Source organism: Macaca fascicularis, chromosome 15 (genome assembly GCF_037993035.2).
Source record: "Macaca fascicularis isolate 582-1 chromosome 15, T2T-MFA8v1.1".
NCBI classification, from domain to species: Eukaryota; Metazoa; Chordata; class Mammalia; order Primates; family Cercopithecidae; genus Macaca; species Macaca fascicularis.
In genome coordinates, this window is record NC_088389.1 from 36,575,721 (window position 1) to 36,589,954 (window position 14,234).

Genomic DNA, 14,234 nt, shown 5'->3' on the forward strand with positions numbered 1-14,234 from the left:
TTTTCTGGTCATTATTTCCTAAAGCATACAACATAACAATTATTTACGTAGTGTTTATATTGTGTTAGGTATTATAAGTAACCTAGAGATGATTTAAAGTATACAGCAGGGTGTGTGTAGGTTACATGCAAATACTATACCATTTTATATAAGGAACTTGAACATCCGTAGATTTTGGTATCTACAGGGGTCCTCGAACAAATCCCTCACGGATACTGAGAACGACTGGGGTGTGTGTGTGTGTGTGTGTGTGTGTGTGTGTGTGTAGTGATAACACAGAAAGGAAGAGAAAATTTATTACAGGAATTGGCTCACACTGTTGAGACTGAGAAGTCCCACACTCTGCCATCTGCAAGCTGGAGAACCAGGAAAGCTGGTGGTGTAATTCAGTTCAAACACTAAGTCCTGAGCACCTGGAGTGCCAGTGTCTGAGGGCAGGGGAAGATGGATGCCCCCAGCTGAAAGAGGTAGCAAATTCACCCTCTATCTACCCTTTTGATCTACTCAGACACTCAATAAATTGGATGATGCCCACTCACATTGGTGACAGCAGATCTTCTTTACTCAGGCTCACTGATCCAAATGCTAATCTCTTCCAGAAACACCTTCATAGACACACCCATAAATAATGTTTTATCAGCTACCTAGGCATCCCTTAACTCATTCAAGTTTGTACATAAAATTGACTATCACAGATTATGTATGATTCCATTTACATGACATTTCGGAAAAGGCAAAACTATAGAGATGGTAAACAGATCAGTGATTGCCAGGATCTTGGGGAAGAGAGGGCTAAGTGAAGCCCAGGGGATTTTTCAAGATAGTGAAACTAATCTGTATGGTTCTGTAGTGGTTGATACATATCACTATGCATATGTCAAAGCCCATAGAACTTTACAGCACCAACCACATCTTAATGTATGCAAATTTTTGAAAAATCATATAGGGGGTCAGGAGATCACAGGGCAGAATATAGATTGTGACAAAAATAATCTAAATGTATTACAAATGCATGAAATGATCTCACTGAAGAGGTTGTGAGGAAAACATCCTGACCTAACTTTGGAAATGAGTGGAGACTGTAAGACTAAAAAGGAACTGTACATAAGCGCTGGACTCTAGTTGGTCAAATTGTTGTTTCCATGGGGGTACAGGTTAATAATTCTGAAACCACCATACATGGACATACTGGAATTGAACAGTTAAGTAAATGGATGGTGGATGGTGGGAGCCATGTTTCTTACTGTTGGAATGTGAGGTTACAGACAAACCAGAGGAGGAGGCCAGAATGATCCATGTGGTAATGAATGAGAGTTGGAGACATCAGTATGAACTCATGTTTAGCTTAATATCAATACAAATGAATACATGTAGAAATGTTTATAAACATATGTGTATATACACAGGTTAATAGAAATATATATTTCCTTGTTCTGTCAGCTGAGAGGGGCTTAGAAACAATGACACTCCAGTAGCAACAAATAGACCTAGAACCAAAATGTTGGTTTTTAATACCATTCTCCAATAAAAGGAACCAGAGCTCCTTGGAGAAATGGCTGATTCCAGAGGATGGGTATGGCATATGTACAAAAGGGGGACATATTCTCATACCGTTTCTGTACATTTTCCCTACCCATGCCAATGATCCCAAGATTATCCTGGAGTATACTCTAGTCCCAGAAGTAAGGAAGTGCTCAAAAAGAACACAATGATAAGGGTATGTCAAAGGCAAAAAAAAGCCAACTAAAAGAGCTTCCAATGGAAAAATTTGAGCAACAAAATAAATAATGTAGAACTGAATTCTAACCCAAAATATTAAACAAATATCCATGAGTCCACACAGATATGAATAAATGAATGATCGCAAAAGAATTCCAAATAATTGATGTAAATACTTACCCTCAAGGAGGTAGAGAATAATTTCCCATCCTTCTGGCTTCGTAAGTGTGGGCTGAACATAATGACTTCTGTCCAAAGAGAATAATATAGAAGCGGGGAGGAAGAGAGTAACTTTACCGTGGAGAAACTTGACAAAAACTACCTTAGCCAAGTGATTAAGGTTAACATCAATGGTGATAAGCCATGTTGATAACTTGTGTCCTTTATATGACGTGATGAGAATGGCACTGTTAATGGGTTAAATTGTGTCCCCCAAAAAAGATGTGCTGAAGTTCTTTTTTCCCCCAATTTAGAAAGTTTATTTTCCCAAGATTAAGGATGCACTTGCGACACCGCCTCAGGAGGTCCTGTCGACATGTGTTCAAGGTAGTTGCAGCACAGCTTAGTTTTATACATTTTAGGGAGACATGAGACATTAATCAACATGTGCAAGATGTACATTGGTTCGGTCTGAAAAGGCAGGACAACTCAAAGGGGCAGGAAGGAGGGCGGCTTTCAGGTCATAGGTAGATATGAGAGAAAAGGCTATACTCTTTTGAGCCTGATTAGCCTTTCACTGAATACACAATTTACATGTGAGAGGAGGGTAGAGGAATAACCTCTTATGCCTTAGTCTGCCTTAGTGAATCTACATTTTTACATAAACAACAGGGCAGAGGAAGCAATCAGGTAAGTGTTTGTCTCAGATGAGCAGAGGGATCACTTTGAGTTCTGTCTTTGGCCTGCACCTGTGAAGATAAGTTACCGATTTACTTTGCCAGGGTGAAATTCCACAGAACTGTTTTAGGGTAAAGATCTTGAGGCCCACAAGAAATTTCCTTGTGGATAAACTGTGAGGGAGGTATGTAGTTTTTTTTTTTTTTTTTAAATCTTTGCAGGTATCTTATTTAGGAATAAAATGGGAGGCAAGTTTGCCTAACACAGTTCCCAGCTTGACTTTTCCCTTTGGCTTACTGATTTTGGGGTCCTGAGACTTATTTTTTCTTTCAAATTTCCACTCTTTTCTTTTTAAAATCTTTCAGAGAAAGCATTTTAGAAGAAAATGAGTCTCTGTTCTCAAGTTTCGTCCACTCCAATCCTTGTGAATGGAACCTTATTTGCAGATAGTCTTTGCAGTTACAATTAGTTAAGGTGAGGTGATTAAGGTGGGCCTTAATCCAACATGACTAGTGTCTTTTATAAGAAGAGGGAAATTTTGACAGTCACACAGAGAGGATAGCTAGGCAAAGACAGAGGCAGAAATCAGAATGATGTATTTATAAGCTAAGGAACAACAAAAATTGACAGTCATCACCAGAAGCTAGGAGAGAGGTGTGGAATAGATTCTTCCTCACAGTCGTCAGAAGAAACCAACCTGGTTAACAGTTTTGGACTTCTGGCCTCCAGAACTGTGAGAAAGAATAAATTTCTGCTATTTGAAAGTCACACATTTTGTGGCACTTTGTTGTGACAGTCTCAGGAGTCTACTATAGGCAATTTATCTTTGTGGTCTTCCACCCAAAAACCCATAACTTTAGTGTGTTCATGATAAGCACATCGGACAAATCCCAACTGAGGGACATTCCATATGCCCTCAAAACTTTGCAGTTATTAACACTCCTCAAAACTGTCAAAGTCATCATAAACAAGGAAAGTCTGAGAAACTGTCAAAGCCAAGAGGAGTCTCAAGAGATCTGATGACTAAACATAGTGAGGAATCTTGGTTGGGAGCCTGGAACAGAAAAAGGACATTAGGTAAAAACTAAGGAAATCTAAAGTATAGATTATAGTCAATAATATGCACCAATATTGGCTCATTAATTGTGACAAATGTACTATACTAATGTAAGATGTTAATAGGGGAAATTGAGTGTGGGTCATATTAGAACTCTACTATTTTCCCAAATTTTTATAAATCTGAAAGTATTCAAAAACAAGTTTACAAAATGTAAAAAAAATTATTAGCTCATGGGTCATGCAAAAAGAGGCAGACCACAAAGCCATAATTTGTCAATCTCTAATCTAGGCAATAAGATCCAGCTCTTTTACCAATTGAGGATGTCACAGAGCTAACAAGATTATGTAGAATTCCCAACCTAGGATCTAAGAGGATAGAAGCTCAGGGAATAATGAGCCTGTGCCATCTTTACATCCTTTTCCATGGTCTTGCCCCAAATTTCATTAAAATGACAGGGGAAAATTAAAGCATCTACAAGAACAGAGAAAGCATTAGATGAGAGAGGTCATCAATCTTTTTGAAAAACTGCACTAGGAAATACAACCTAAGGCTGAGGACAAAAACAAACTGAAAAAAGCATTTAAAAAAATTTTTCTTTGTGACATCAGAAATCTATCATAACTCTTTGGAATTACTTAGCCAGGAGGGTGAGTAAGCCAGAAACACAGAGGCTCAGGAGGGTTAGCCTGGCATTTGAGATGACCTTTCCCCAGGGTCATCCGCCTATTTAATAAAAGTCCTTTAAGAGAATGAGTGGTGCGTTTGAAAACCTTGAGGGGCCAAGGGGATAAAGAAGGGGGTACAGAGCTCACTGATTTTTTTTTTTTTTTTTTTTTTTGAGACGGAGTCTCGCTCTGTCGCCCAGGCTGGAGTGCAGTGGCCGGATCTCAGCTCACTGCAAGCTCCGCCTCCCGGGTTCACGCCATTCTCCTGCCTCAGCCTCCCGAGTAGCTGGGACTACAGGCGCCTGCCACCTCGCCCGGCTAGTTTTTTGTATTTTTAGTAGAGACGGGGTTTCACCGTGTTAGCCAGGATGGTCTCGATCTCCTGACCTTGTGATCCGCCCATCTCGGCCTCCCAAAGTGCTGGGATTACAGGCTTGAGCCACCGCGCCCGGCCAGAGCTCACTGATTATTAATACTGATATGTTAGGGCTTAGGTCTGACATTTTTTCTTTTCTGTTTGTTCCCTTTGTTTTTTTTTGTTTTTGTTTTTGTTTTTGTTTCCTCTGTTTCTCTTTTCTTGCCTTTCTGTGGGTTACTTGAATATTTTTCAGAATTCCATTTTGATTTATTGATAGTGTTTTCAAGTGTATCTCTTCATATAGATTTTTTAAGTGATTTCTCTAGGTATTACATTGTACATACTTTTTATTGTACCAAGGACATTTCTTTTTTCTTTTTCTTCATTTTTGTCCTGATCTCGTTGGCAGGAAATTTTCTTTCATCCTAGTATGCTAAGAATTTTTATCATGAATATTTGGTAAATTTCATTAAACTGTGTGTCCATGGAGATGATCAAATAACTTTTTCCAGTATTTCTTAATAAAGTGAATTATATTGATTGGTTTTATTAATCAAAATTAAGCTTTCATTTCTGAAATAAATTCAAATTAGCCAAGTTCTATTAGAAGAGCCAAAATATTAATAAAAAATTGTTACAATACCAAGTTCTGGCAAGATGCAGAGAAACAACATTTCTCATCCCACCATTACTGATAATGAAATGGTATAGCCACTCTGAAAAATATTTTGGCAGTTTCTTAAAAAACTAAATATATACAACCATGCAACCCAGGAATTGCACTTTTAGTATTTGTCCTAGAGAAATCTTATGTCCATATAAAACCCTGCACACCAATGCTCATGGCTCTTTATTTGTAATAGCCAGAAACTGGAAACAACCAAAATGTCCTTCAATGGGTGAATGGTTACACAAACTGGTATACTCACACCATGGAATACAACTCAGCAAAGAAAGGAACTCAGATAGACCAAAAAGGCATCTTGTTGAGTGAAGAAAGATCGTTTCAAAAGGTTACATACTGTACGATTCCATCTATATAACATTTTTGAAATGACAAAATTAGAGAGGTGAACAGATAAATGGTTGCCAGGGGTTGGTGATGGTAGAAGTGAGGGGAGTAAGGTGAACTATAAAGATATCTTTGTGTTATAGCACAGCATAAGGAATATCTTTGTGAGGATGGAATAGTTCTGCATCTTTTTTTTTTTTTTTTAACAGAATGTGGCTCCATCACCCAGGCTGGAGTGCAGTGGCATGATCTCGGCTCACTACAACCTCCACCTCCCAGGTTCAAGCAATTCTCATTCCTCAGCCTCCCAAGTAGCTGGAACTACAAGCACGTACCACCACACCCAGCTAATTTTTGTATTTTTAGTAGAGATGGGGTTTTACCATGTTGGCCAGGCTGGTCTTCAACTCCTGGCCTCAAGTGATCCGCTCATCTCAGCCTCCCAAAGTGCTGGGATTACAAGTGTGAGCCACTGCTCCCAGCCTAGTTCAGGATCTTGACTGTGGTATTGGTACAGGAATCTATATGTGTGATAAAATGGCATACTACTATACACACACATTATACTAATGCTACTTTCTTGGTTTTTATACTGTACTATAGTTACACAAGAATGCAACTATTGGGGTAACTGGTGAAGGCTAATAGAACTCTCTGAATCATCTTTGTAACTTCCTGTAAACACATAATTATTTCAAACTAATTTTAAAAAAATATGTACCCTCAATGAGGTCTTGCATGTCTACCATTTTTTTTAAATTCCAGTAGTCCGTACCCTCCTTAACCTTTCCCTAGTTATTTTTCTTCATAGGCCTTAATCCCTTCTAAGGTACTAAAATATTATGTAATTTACCTATTTTATTTATTTATTATCTATCTCCCTGACCAGAATGTAAGCTTCATGAGAGCAGGATTTCCTGTCTGTTCACTGATGTATCCTCAATACATAGTAGGTGCTCAAAATATGTATTGAATGAATGAGTAATGTTTAGCAAAAACATTAATTGAGTAATATGTAGTTGAGTAATATGTAGCAAACCGACTAGTTATGGCTGGGCATAGTGGCTCACACCTGTAATTCCAGCACTTTGAAAGGCTGAGGCAGGAGGATCATTTGAGTCCAGAAGTTTGAGACCAGCCTGGGCAACATAGTGGGACCTTGTTTCTACCAGAAAAATGTGAAAATTAGCTGAGCGTGGTGGTGTACATCTGTAGTCCCAGCTACTCAGGAGGCTGAGGTGGGAGAATCACTTGAACCCAGGGCATCAAGACTACAGTGAGGTGCTATTGTGCACTCACTGCACTCTAGCCTGGGTGATAAAGTGAGACCCTGTCTCAAACAAACAAACAAACAAAACCCAACTAGTTATCTAGGCCAAGGTCTAGAGCATCATCAGTGCCCAGAAAAGAAGAAAGACTGACAATGTTCTATTTCTTTGCTAGCAGTGGTTTCTATTTAAAAAGACTAATAAAATTGACAAACCACTGGCAAAATTAGACAAGAAAAAAAGAAAGCACAAGTAACAGTATCATATAGAAAAGGGGAGCTACTGTTACCAATAATACAGATATTTAAAAGCTAACAAAGCATATTATAAGCAAGTTTAATAAATTTGAATATATGGATGAAATAGAAATTATTTTAGAAAAATATAAAATTATCAATGATATAAGAAGAAAATTGTCCCACAAAATAACACTAGGCCCTTACCTCAGACCGTTTACAAAAGTTAACTCAAAATGGATAAAAAATCTAAACATAAGAGCTAAAACTATGAAACTCTTAGACTAAAATATAGGAATAAATCATTATCTTGGATTTAGCAAAGATTTATTTCTTTAAAAAGAATTTTTTTTTAGAGACAAAGTTTCACTATGCTGTTTCACTATAATACACTGTTTCACTATACTACAGTATTAAAACCTCAAACTCCTGGGCTCAAGGGATCCTCCCGCCTCAGCCTCCCAAGAACTGGGACAACAAGCATGCACTACCATGCACAGCTGGCAATGGTTTCTTAGATATGACACCAAAAGCACAATCAAAAGAAAAAAATAAATTAGAATTCAACAAAATACAAAACTTTAGTGTATCAAAGAATACTATCAACAAAGTGGAAAGACAAACCATAAAATGGGAGAAAATACTTGCAAATAATTTATCTGATGAGTAAGGTATGTAGAATACATAAAGAACTCACACAACTCAACAAACTGCTTCCCACAGTAGCTGAACTAATTTACTTTCCCACCAATAGTGTATAAGTTTTCCTTTTCTCTGCAGACTTGCCAGCATCTATTTATTTTTATTTTTTAATAATAGCCAGCCAGGCGCGGTGGCTCACAACTGTAATCCCGGCACTTTGGGAGGCTGAGGCGGGTGGATCAGGAGATGAAGAGATGGAGACATCCTGGCCAACAAGGTGAAACCCCATCTCTACTAAAAATACAAAAATTAGCTGAGCATGGAGGGGTGTGCCTGTAGACCCAGCTACACAAGAGGCTGAGGCAGGAGAATCTCTTGAACCGGGAGGTGGAGGTTGCAGTGAGCTACTCGGGAGGCTGAGGCAGGAGAATGGCGTGAACCCGGAAGGCGGAACTTACAGTGAGCCGAGATCACGCCACTGCACTCCAGCCTGGCAACAGAGCAAGATTTCATCTAAAATATGATACAATAAAAATAAAATAAAATAAATAATAATAATAGCCATTCTAACTGGTATGAGATAGTATCTCATTATGGTTTTGATTTGCATTTCTCTGACAATTAGTGATGCGGAGCATTTTTTCACGTATTTGTTGCCCTCCTGTATATCTTCTTTTGAGAAGTGTCTGTTCATGTCTTTTGCTCACTTTTTAAATGGTGTTATTGGTTTTTTGCTTGTTGATTTGTTTAGGTTCCTTATAGCTCTAGATATTAGACTTTTGTCAGATGCAGTTTGCAAACGTTTTCTCCTATTCTGTAGGTTGTTTACGCTGTTGATAATTACTTTAATTGGTAGCTTTAATTGGAAGCTTGTTACTTTAATTAGGTACCACTGGTCAATTTGTTTCTGTTGCAATTGCTTTTGAGGACTCAGTTATGAATTATTTCCCAAGGCTGATGTCCAGAATGGGTTTCTTAGGTTTTCTTCTAGGATTCTTATAGTTTGAAGTCTTACATTTAAATATTTAATTCATCTTGAGTTAATTTTTGTATTTGGTGAAAGGTAGGGGTCCAGTTTCAGTTTTCTGCATATGGCTAGCCAGTTATCCCAGCACCATTTATTGAATAGATAGTCCTTTCCCCGTTGTTTATTTTTTTGCTGACTTTGTTAAAGATCAGGTGGGTGTTGGTGTGTGGCTTTACTTCTGTGTTCTCTATTCTGTTTTATTGGTCTATGCGTCTGTTTTTGTCCTAGTACCATGTTGTTTTGATATTGTAGCCTTGTAGTATAGTTTGAACTTGGTGATGTGATGCCTCCAGCTTTGTTGTTGTTGTTGTTGTTGTTGTTGTTTTTTTTTGCAGTGGCCGGATCTCAGCTCACTGCAAGCTCCGCCTCCCGGGTTCATGCCATTCTCCTGCCTCAGCCTCCCAAGTAGCTGGGACTACAGGCGTCCGCCACATCACCCGGCTAGTTTTTTGTATTTTTTAGTAGAGACGGGGTTTCACCATGTTAGCCAGGATGGTCTCGATCTCCTGACCTCGTGATCCACCCGTCTCGGCCTCCCAAAGTGCTGGGATTACAGGCTTGAGCCACTGCGCCCGGCCGCTTTGTTGTTTTTGCTTAGGATTGCTTTGGCTATCCAGACTCTTTTTTGGTTCCCTATGAATTTTAGAATACTTTTTTCTAGTTCTGTGAGAAATAATATTGGTAGCTTGATAAGAATAGCATTGAATCTGTAGATTGCTTTTAGCCATTTTAATGGTATCGATTCTTCTAATCCATGAGCATGGACTGTTTTTCCATTTCTTTGGCCATGTATGGGTTTTTCAGCAGTGTTTCGTAGTTCTTGGAGAGATCTTTCACCTCCGTCATTACTTGTATTCTTAGGGTTTTTTTGTTTGTTTGTTTTTGGCTTTTTGCAGCATTGTAAATGGGATTGCATTCGTTTGGCTCTCAGCTTGAATGTTACTGGGGTATAGAAATATTACTGCTTTTTGTACATTGATTTTGTATCTGGAAATTTTGTTGAAGTTGTTTATCAGTTCTAGGAGACTTTTGGCAGTCTTTAGGGTTTTCTATGTATAGATTCCTACCATCAGCAAAGAGAGATAGTTTGACTTCTTCTTTTCCTATTTGGATGTATTTTCTTTCTTTCTTTTGCCTGATTGCTCTGGCAAGGACTTTCATTACTGTGTTGAATAGGAGTGGTAAGAGTGGGCATTCTTGTCTTGCTCCAGTTCTCCAGGGTAATGCTTCCAGTTTTTGCCCCTTCAGTATGATGTTGGCTGGTTTATCATAGATGGCTCTTATTTTGAGGTATGTTCCTTAGGTGACTATTTTTTTTAAAGGGCTTGTATCATAAAGGGATGTTGAATTTTATAAAAAGCTTTTTCTGTGTCTATTGAGAAGATCATATGGTTTTTGTTTTTAATTCTGTTTATGCGGTGAATCACATTTATTGATTTGTGTATGTTGAACCAACCTTGCACCCCAGGAATGAAACCAACTTGATCATGATGAATTAACTTTTTAATGTGCTTCTGGATTCAGTTTACTAGTATTTTGTTAGGATTTTTGCATATACAGTCATCAGGGATGTTGGCCTGTAGTTTTCTTTTATCATTGTGTCTTTGCCAGATTTTGGTATCCAGGTGATGCTGGCTTTATACAATGAGTTGGGGAGGCATCCTTCCTCCTCGAATTTTTTTAATAGTTTCAGTAGAATTGGTACCAGTTCTTCACCACATTAAGAGATTCAAGCAGAAAAAAAGTTATAGTATTTCTATATAGATGCAAAATTTCTAAAGCATTTGATAAAACTTAATATCCATTCATTATTTTTAAACGTTTAAAAAAAAAGAAATAGAACGAAAGTTCCTAATCTAATAAAAAGCATCTGTAGAAAAACAAAGAAAATTAGTGTTTTGGTTTTTTTTTTTTTTTTTTGAGACGGAGTCTTGCTCTGTCACCCAGGCTGGAATGCAGTGGCCGGATCTCGGCTCACTGCAATCTCCGCCTCCCGGGTTCACGCCATTCTCCTGCCTCAGCCTCCCGAGTAGCTGGGACTACAGGCGCCCGCCACCTCGCCTGGCTAGTTTTTTGTATTTTTTAGTGGAGATGGGGTTTCACGGTGTTAGCCAGGATGGTCTCGATCTCCTGACCTCGTGATCCGCCCGTCTTGGCCTCCCAAAGTGCTGGGATTACAGGCTTGAGCCACCTCGCCTGGCTGAAAATTAGTGTTTTATGTCAATAGTTTTTCCTCTAAAGTCAGGAACAATTAAAGTCTGCCTAATATCGCCATTTCTATTCTATGTTATACTAGAGTTTCTAACTAGTACATGAAGGATAAGAAAAATAAATTAATGGTATAGTTATCTACAGACAATAAATTGTATATGTAGGAAAAAGAGATTTATTCAAATTATAAGAGCATTTAACAAAATTCCTAGATGAATAATCAGTATGACAAAAGTAGTTATATTTCTAAACACCAGTCATAAATTGTTAGCAAATAATTTTTTAAAGATGCCTTTTTAGCCTTAAAAAAATCAAGTATCTACAAATAAATGTACCAAAAGATATATAAGACTTTTATATCTGTTGAAAGACACTAAGGAAGACTGAAGTAAATAGTGAATTGGAAGGCTCAATAGTATAAAAACGTCAGTTCATTCTAGAATGATTTAATGATTCAGTTCAACCCCAATAAATATTCTCAATAGGGTTTTTTGGACAGAATTTGACAGACTGATTTTAAACTTTATGGAAAATTTAAAGGCCAAGAACCCAAACATTCTTTTAAAAAATAAGGTGGGAGTTCTTGTTGTACTAAATATTAATAATGATTATAAAGTAAAATCATAAAGACAATATGATATTGTCACAGAAATTGACAAATAAATCAAGGGAGCATAACCGAGATTATGCAATGACTCACACATAAATGGACACTTCATATATAACAGTAACGGCACTGCAGAGTCCTAAAGAAAAAAGATAATCTTTTCAGTAAATGGTGCTTTGAAAACAGAACATTCACATAGGGAAAAAAATGAAATGTACTCTTTCATCAATGAGTTCAGGGTTCTTTCAGTTTTGTTCACAGCTGTAACCCCAATGCCTAGAAATGTAACTGGAATATAGAAGGTACACATACTCAGTATTTGTGAAGTGAATGAATGAATGAATGAACGAATAAATGACGACTTTGGAAACAGCTCAAGTTTTTAATTCACCTACCTTCTTTTAAACAGCTAACTAGGAAAAAGTACATGAGAATAACCACTAGATGGTGCAACATAACAAAGAAAGTAATCAACACATTTCCTTCTGAAAGGAATTGCTTCAAGAAAAGCCTGCTGATGTCACCTTTGCTGTAATAACTAGTATTTCACTGATTTATGCCCCACTGCACAGATGTTATTCTGCTCTGCTAAGTATTTTAGTTCTTCTTGTACCAGTACAGGTTACCAGTTCCTCCTTCTCCCTTTCCCCACCCTCTCCATCCTTTGCAACTCCCCCAACCTGTATTTAACTGAATTTCCCAATGTACTAAAGCCCTCAGGTTTCCAGAGCTGTGGAGTAGTCCATGGTGAGAAAGAATCTGTCCCCTCTGAGTTACACTCTGTTAAACGGGGTCACAGATTAGTGAAACAGTTCTTTCGTATTTTACTTCCAACTCCCTTTCTCCGTGGAACCCCATATTGGATCCATTGTGGGGGTAGATTTGAATGGCAAATACCACGCATTATCAAGGACCATCATTTCTTTGCACCACTAAAGGCTCTCTTGACAAGTCATGGTTATCCCAGAAGGTGTTTCAGTGCTTATGCCGATAAGCTCCTATCACTAATCTGTCCACCCGTTCATATTAGGCTAGTGTGACCAATTTGTCCTGGCTTGCTGGGGACTTTCACAGTTTTAGCACTGGAAGTCTCACATCCCAAGAAATCGAAATCCTTTAATCTTGGATAAACCAGAACAGCTGGTCACTCTACACTAGGCCCAGATCTCTCTGAATCCCACTCAAGCTCAAACCAGATTGTGTCACACAAGTATAAAACTTTTAACCACATATATAAATTCTTGTTCTCTCTTCCCACTCCACATATAGTCAGCCACCAAGTCTGTCAATTCCACTTCCTATGTATCATTTAAATTCATTTTCTCCTCTAATTCGCACTACCTTACTTAGCTCATGTCTCATCATTTTATTCAGAATTACTAGGTAATTTTAAATAATAGTTCTACCCCTAGTACTGCTCATCTCCAATTCTCCCTCATGGAATATCTTTCACACCAATGCGATGTGATCACATTACAGCCCTGCCAAAAAAAAAAAAAAAAAAAAATCACTACGTTTCCCTCAGCCTAGGATTTTGTCCACCTTCTTCATATGGTACATAAAGCTCCTTCCAGTATAGCCCTATCTAACATTTCCAATTTTATCTCCCAACACTCCACTCTTCATACTCTTAACCTCTAGTGCTACTTACTACTCAACTGAATTAATTACTGCTCCCAGAACCCACCATGCCCATAGGCCTTTGCTTCCACTGATCTTATTTTCTAGAATGCCCTCTTGCTTTGCTATCTGGTAATTTACCTTTACTCATCAGAACCACCCAAATTGGGAAGGGAAGTTTGCCCAGACCAAGAGATGCTAGTTAGACCAAAAAGAAAGAAATATTCAGACAGCTTACAGGACACATATACGTGTCTTACCATAATACAAGTCCAAAAAGGTTCCTACTTAACAAAATATACTATTTTATATACAACCACATATGAAGGGAAAACAACCAAAGTCACGTCTGGCTGCTATATCAATAGGTAATGTTATGCAGCCTTTGTTCTCCAAGTTCAGGATTATTGTGCCAGTCCTGGGCCTCTTTAGATTTTGCAGGCAACACAAACCACAAGTGGATGCTCTACTCTGATCCGGTTACACCAAGTAACTTGTAAGGCTGCTACTTCTGAATAGTGCCTGAAGCAAGAGAAGGCGCTACAGTGGGTCGAGGCAGTGCCATTCTAGTCTGTCTATCCAGTGGTGCTCCAAGTGTCTGTGGTAAGAATGCTGCACGGCTCTTTTGGCAAGTCTCAACAGGAAAATTACACAACACATAGCTAGCTTACAGAACCATACCCTCCTCTGCTCCCTTAAAGAAGCAGCTCATAGCTCACTATTATGCCCTGGTAGAAACTGTTTAACCGTGGAATTCCTATTACATGACCTAACTATTACATGACATAACTTGCCCATTATAAACAAGACCTAGCTATAATAGTATGCAGCAGCAATCCATTATCAAATAGACATAGTATGTGCAAGAACAGACTTGAGCAAGCTCAGAGCATAAGCAAGTTACACAAGCAGGTGGCCCAGATCCCCACAGTACCTACTTCTGATGCCTTTTGGCCTCTCCCTCAACCGGCA